The sequence below is a fragment of the Callithrix jacchus genome, chromosome 7, assembly GCF_049354715.1.
Source record: "Callithrix jacchus isolate 240 chromosome 7, calJac240_pri, whole genome shotgun sequence".
Lineage (NCBI taxonomy): Eukaryota > Metazoa > Chordata > Mammalia > Primates > Cebidae > Callithrix > Callithrix jacchus.
Window position 1 is genome coordinate 54,016,151 of NC_133508.1, and position 5,869 is coordinate 54,022,019.

The following is a 5,869-nucleotide window of genomic DNA, read 5'->3' on the forward strand; positions in this document are numbered from 1 at the left end:
TGGATACGTAGATAAACAAAATGTGGTATATACATACATAGATTATTACTCAGCCTTAAAAAGGAAGAAATGGCCGGGAGCAGTGGCTCATGCCTATAATCCCAATACTTCAGGAGCTAGAGGCCGGTGGATCACATGAGAACAGGAGTTCGAGACCAGCCTGGCCAACATGGTGAAGGCAGGAGAATGGCTTGAACCCAGGAGGCGGAGGTTGCAGTGAACTGAGATTGCACCACTACACTCCAACCTGGGCAACAGAGTAAGACTCCATCTCAATACATACATACATACATACATACATACATACAATGCTGCCCACAGCGATATGTATGCTGTTGACTTGGAGTTGTGGCATGTGGTTCGTAGTGTGCTGAGCAGCCACACAAGGAGATGAGAGCAGTGACTCTTGGTGGCTACTACTGATTTTTTAATCTCTACTAAAAAGATAAAAAAATTAGCTGGGCGTGATGTCATGCACCTATAATTCTAGCTACTTGGGGGGCTGAGTCACGAGAATTGTATGAACCCGGTATTTGGAGGCTGCAGTGAGCTGAGATTGTGCCATTGCACTCCAGCCTGGGGGACACAGTGAGACTCTATCTCAAAATAAATAAATAAATAGGAAGGGAATTCTGACACATGCTATCATGTGGATGAACCTTCAGTATGTTATTGTCAATGAAATAAACCAGTCACCAAAGGACAAATGTCATATAATTCCACTTCTACGAGGTACCCAGACTAATCAAAATCATAGGGACAGACAGTAGGGTTAAATAAAATTTACTGGATTAAGCTCCTGCACTAGATCCCAGATTAGAGTCACTCATGCCAGGTGCCACGTCATCAAATGGACCTTTAAAACAGTCAGTTTTCCGCAAAAACAGATTTACAGCAACCGACAAACAAGGTCCCACCCAGTCAACCTGAGCTGATGTGGTAAGGAAGTCCCCCCTACTTTCCCCCTACTGGGAAAGTTACCTTGAAATGCCCAGTCTACTTTTTGTTCCTTGTTTCTGTTCCCCTTCAGCCCTTTTGTGCCCCCAAAGCCAACCCTCTCTGCTCACTGGGGTGTCTTTCTGGTTCACCGATGGGATGCTACCCAATTAGTGAATCAATAATAGAAGCCAATTAGGAAACTCAGTTCATTGACATTTTATTTTATTGACAGTGGAATGATAGTTTTCAGGGACCAGAGGAGGGGGGGGATCGGGAGTTCTTGTTTAATGGGTACAGATTTTCAGTTTTTCAAAACAAAAGGAGTTCAGAAGCTGAATGGTGGTGGTGACTGCCCTGCCCGAAAGTGAGTGTACCGACTGCTGCTGAACTACAGAGCTAAAAATAGTGACGATGGCAAATTTCATGTTACGTGTATTTGACCACACGATTATCATGTATTTTTAAAAAGTACAACATTGGAAGTCCACTCTTCTTGTTTTGACATGATGTGTATGCACTGGTAATAAAAAAATAAAACGCTGATTGGGTGTGGTGGCTCACGCCTGTAATCCTGGCACTTTGGGAGGCCGAGGCTGGTGGATCACGAGGTCAGGAGTTCGAGACCAACTTGATCAACATGGTGAAACCCCGTCTCTACTACAAATACAAAAATTAGCTGGGTGTGGTGTGGGCACTTGTAATCCCAGCTACCCAGGAGGTTGAGGCAGGAGAATGGCTTGAACCCAGGAGGCGGAGGTTGCAGTGAGCTGAGATTGCACCACTGCACTCCAGCCTGGGCAACAGAGCAAGACTCCATCTCAATACATACATACATACATACACACACACATACAATGCTGCCCACAGCGATATGTATGCTGTCAACTTGGAGTTGGGGCATGTGGTTTGTAGCGTGCTGAGCAGCCACACAAGGAGATGAGAGCAGTGACTCTTGGTGGCTACTACCGAGTTCTGCCATTGTAGTAGGAAAGTAGCCACAGATAAATGTAACAAATGGGCCCACGTGTGTCCTAATAAAACTTTATTTGTGGACACTGAAACTGAATTTCATTTAATTTTCATGAATATTTCACAAAATGTTCTTCTTTCAGGTTTTTTTTTTTTTTTTTTTTTTTTTTTTTTTGCCAACCATTTAAAAATGTAAAAACCATTCTTAGTTCATGTATAGTAGTTGCCAACCCCTGGTCTAAAACATCACATTGCTCCATTGTTTGGCCAATTTTTAAAAAACAATTTTGAGAATTGCTTGTAATTCTATTTAGTAGGAAGTCTCTTTGGAAGGGGTGATGAAAGGAGGAGAAGAAAATAACTTGAAAAGCTAAGAAACCAGTATCCTGGCAGAGGGAAGAGAAAGACCAATGTGTTTAAGCCAAAATGAATCTATGAAACTCAGACTCAGGGACATTCTGTAAAATAAAATTGTATAAAACTGGATTCCAAAAGTGACAAAGTCATGAAACAGACAGCTGAGGGACTGTCCCAGATTGAAAGAAACTAAAGAGGCATCACGATTGGAGGATTGACTTTTGCTGAAAGAGGCGCCATGTTGACAACTGCTGAGATCCCGTTGAGATCTGTGGATTAGATGGCAGTATTATATCAATGTTAATTCCTGATTTTGATTCTTATACTTTGGTTATGTCTTTATGGTAAAGAATATCATGCCTGCAATTTACCACTAAGTGGTTCAGAAAAATATGTATGTATGTAGTATAAAAATAAAAAACTATCATATATACATATATGCATATATATATATATAGGTTTATACATAATGTATGTGTTTACATGTATCCTTATGTATGTGTATATATACATGTACATATGTGTATATATATATTTGGGGAGAGAGAGAAAAGGAGGGAGAGAGGGAGAGGGAGAACACTAATGTAGAGAGATAATATCTGGGGAATCTAGGTGGTGTGGATGACGGGTAGGGTACCTGGGAATTCTCTGTATTATTGTTGCAATTTTTCTGTAAGTCTGAAATTACGTCAATAAGAAAGTTTAGAACAAAGTGTAGGATTGATCATTCTATTTTATATGTCTCGATCAATATTGGGAAAATGCCTTCTAAAAAAGATGATACCACTTATCTTCTCACCAATGACAAATGAGAGTGTTTGTTTCTCCACATCTGTGCCAACACTGAGTATAATGCATCTTTTGAATCTTTGCTATTGTGCTAGATTAAAAATAGATCTCATTTGTTTTAGTGGGCATTTCTTTGGTTATAATCGGGGCTAAGCACAATCTTCGATGTGTACTGGCCATTCATATTATTTCTTTCAGGTAAATAGGGAAGCAAAGGGGGCTGGGACCAGACCCTGGGCCCCTTCCACACTTAGAGGAAGAGCCAAGACTGCGTGGTGTCATGGAAGCCAAGGAAAGAAGATGCTTCAAGAAGGAGGGAGCACAACTGTGTCCAAAGCTGCCAAGAGGGCCAGTAATATGGGGACAGAGGAGTGATCATTGGGTATGATGGGCTGGAGGCTGCAGTCTTAGTTGAGTGTCGGGATGAATGCCTACTTAGAGTGGGTGGAGGGGAGAATGAATGGTGACATTTTGAAGAGACAGATTGTACCAATTCTTTAAGGAATTTTGCTATGAAAGAGAGCAGAGAAATGGGGCAGGCACTGGAGGGGGAGGTGGTGCCAAGGAACAGTCACACTGTGTTTGCTTGTGGGAATGATTAACTGGTAATGCAGAAGAGAGTAGAGAAAATAGAAGTGAAGTTCCTCAAGAGAGGGGATGTTCTATTCTCCTTAGGTGACCTCATTCAGTTCCACAGTGAAAGTCGCATCTGGACACCAGGGACTCCCAATTGCAGATTCTGTCTTCACCCTGACACTCCCCTGCACCTCAGTGGCGTGTACACACCTGCCTGTTGAAGCTCTCTCCGTGAATGGTTGTCTTAGTGTGTTTGTGCTGCTGTAACAGAAGTACCCAAGACTGGGTAATTTATAAAGAACAGAACGTTATCTCTCACAGTTCTGGAGGCCGAGCAGTCCAAGATCGGGGCAAGAAGATTTTGTGTCTGGTGAGGACTGCTCTCTGCTTTCAAGATGGTGCTTTCTTGCTGTGTCCTCACATGGCAGAAGAGTTAGAAGGGGCACATCAACTCCCTCAAGGCCTTTTGTAAGGACACTAATTCCATCCCAAAGGTCCCACCTCCTAATACTATTACATTGGGTCTTAGGTTCCAACATGAATTTTGGAGAGACACAGACATACCATAGCAATGGTCAGTGGGCACTCATTCCCAACTTGGCTAAAAATAAAGACTCATGACTTTGGATAAATTAAGTATTCTGGGCCTCCGTTTCCTCATCTGTATAGAGTGGTTGTGAGGCTTACAGAAGAGATTCCATGTAGAACAGCCTCTTCACCAGGAATGATTTTCCCTAGGGGCCATTTGGCAGTGTCTGGAGACATTTTTGGTTGTCCAACTCTCTCTCTCTCTGTGTACACTCATGCATATACACGTGCATGCATACTAATGGCATCTAGTGGGTAGGGACTACCCACTAGAGATGTTAACATCCCACAATGTACAGGACGATGAAACATTATCTCATCTCAAATACCAACAGTGTGGAGATTGGGGACTTCCTGATGTAAAGAGAGCCAGGCACAGAGGAAGAACCTGGTAAATGTGAGTGCTTACTATTATTTTAACCCTCCAAACCAGCTCCTGCCCATCTTCTGCCATTTTCCCACCTAAGAAGTACCACCATCTACCTAATTTTTCAAGGCAAAAAAATGTATACACAGTTTCCTTGAGACTTGTCTTCCTCTCATCCCCAATTCCAGTCCATGATTAGCAAGTCCCATCGATTTCCACCCCAACACATCCTGAGTGCTTGCACCTGCACCTCCACCTCCCCACTTCCACTTTATTCCAGGTGTTTGTCCGTTCTCCCCTGGGCTAATTCGGGAGCCTCCTAACTGGACTCCCTGCTTCTGCTCTCATTTTCGTCAACTCTCCACACAGTGGCCAAAATGACAGATTGAAAATGTAACCAGAGGATGCCCCTCTCCTGCTTAAAACCTGCCCTGTCTTCCCACCTCATTCAGGTCTCGACTCTCTCTCCCACTTACAGAGTCCTGCAGACTCCAGCTGGTCCCTCACTCTATACTTTCCTCCTTGCCCACTTCTCTGCAGCCATGCTGGCCTTCTCTTGGCTTCTGGAATATTCCCAGCTCATTGCTGCTTGGAGAACTTGCACTACCTTTGCTGGTCCCTCCTCTGAAAGGCTTTCCCCCGCCGACCATTGCACGACTGCCTGTTCTTGGCATTCAGATATCAGCACCTCCTTGGGAGATCTTTCCTGGCCATCCCACCTAGAGTCGCTGTGCCACCTCTGTCGGGTCACCCTATTTTAGCAGGAAGGATTTGTGTTTGCTTGCTTGCCTGCTTTGCCTCACTAGGTCATTCCATGAGAGCAGGGACCTTGTCTTGTTCATCAAGACCTCCAACATCTACAACCATGCCTGGTATGCAGTAATTGCTCAATGAATCATAGTAGAATTGACTTTAGATTATGTGGCTTGCCTCTTCGTGACTTTTATCTATTTTCCTACTGAGTTACTACTCTTATTTATCTGTCTTATTTGTCTTTTGATTTCTTTTTCTTTTTTTTTTGAGATGGAGTCATGTTCTGTCACCAGGCTGCAGTGAAGTGGCACGATCTCAGCTGACTGTAACCTCTGCCTCCCGGGTTCAAGAGATTCTCCCGCCTCTGCCTCCCGAGTAGCATATAGGCACACGCCAACAGGCCCAGCTAATTTTTGTGTTTTTAGTAGAGATGGGGTTTCATCATGTTGGCCAAGATGGTCTCAATCTCTTGACCTCATGATCCGCCCACCTCAGCCTCCCAAAGTGCTGGGATTACAGGCATGAGCCACC

The 5,869-nt window shown here is 43.7% G+C and overlaps 1 long non-coding RNA gene across 1 annotated transcript; it reads left to right on the forward strand.

Annotated features, from left to right (window-relative positions):
- Nucleotides 1–1,731: 1,731 nt before the first annotated feature.
- LOC118143215 (uncharacterized) lies at nt 1,732–5,226 on the forward strand. The gene is made up of 2 exons (XR_004727458.3): nt 1,732–3,436; nt 3,730–5,226. It is a non-coding gene; the product is annotated as an uncharacterized LOC118143215 (long non-coding RNA).
- Nucleotides 5,227–5,869: the final 643 nt, after the last annotated feature.